This window comes from Suncus etruscus, chromosome 16, assembly GCF_024139225.1.
Source record: "Suncus etruscus isolate mSunEtr1 chromosome 16, mSunEtr1.pri.cur, whole genome shotgun sequence".
Taxonomy (NCBI): Eukaryota; Metazoa; Chordata; class Mammalia; order Eulipotyphla; family Soricidae; genus Suncus; species Suncus etruscus.
The window spans coordinates 844726-845598 of record NC_064863.1 but is presented as its reverse complement, the minus strand read 5'-3'; positions in this window follow the sequence as shown (position 1 = coordinate 845598).

The window sequence follows — 873 nt, the reverse complement described above, 5'->3', positions numbered from 1 at the left end:
TAGGATGGGATCAGATAACTGACTATGGGATGTAAAGTTCCCAAATTAAGACTAATTGGGCAGTGAAGTATCTTGATATGCCAAGGAACAATTGAGTCTTCGTTCATTTGCCCGCAAATCCCACTCTTGGCTATGAAATATGTACCCAACTGAGATTAGAACTCTGTATAAATTGATAAACTGTTGCCATCACCCCTCTTTGTGACATGCTGCCTCACCCATATTATGTCAACAACTCATGACCAATAAGAAGGCTTTGAGATTCCATGGATTGTTCCATTGGGCAAGACTGCAGTCTTCAGATGCCAAGTGACTAGGGCAGAATCAGAAAGACCTTACATATCAAAAGGGAAGTAGAATTTATGTAAGAAAGGAGGGAAAAAAAGGCAATAGGGATAGAACAAATCAAATCATTTCTTTATGCTTAGTTTTGCTGACCACTAATTGAATACTAAAGATTTTCATATATGGAGATTTTAGCTGAGAGCTGGCTAGCATTAAGAGATTAGGCTTCAGGATCATTAGGCACCTTTATATATACCCAGGGTGCCTAAAAGAAAGCAGCTAAGTCTAGAATGGAAAGGGACTTGCCATCAATTAATAACTTCTATTAACTTTCTTTCATTGAAAATTTTTTGTTTTGTATTGGTGAATATATCAACATATGGATATATATCTGAATATATATACATATTGTTTATTATCTCTGTACTCAGACCATAATCAAAATAAGAAGATTGGGTTTTGTTGTGGCCAAATATGGGGGTTGGAGAAAGAAAGCATCATTCTTACGTTTTGGGACTCTTGGCTAGGTAGTTTATATATATCATGAATGGACCTATTTTCCCATTTTATTAGATACTTCTTTTATGA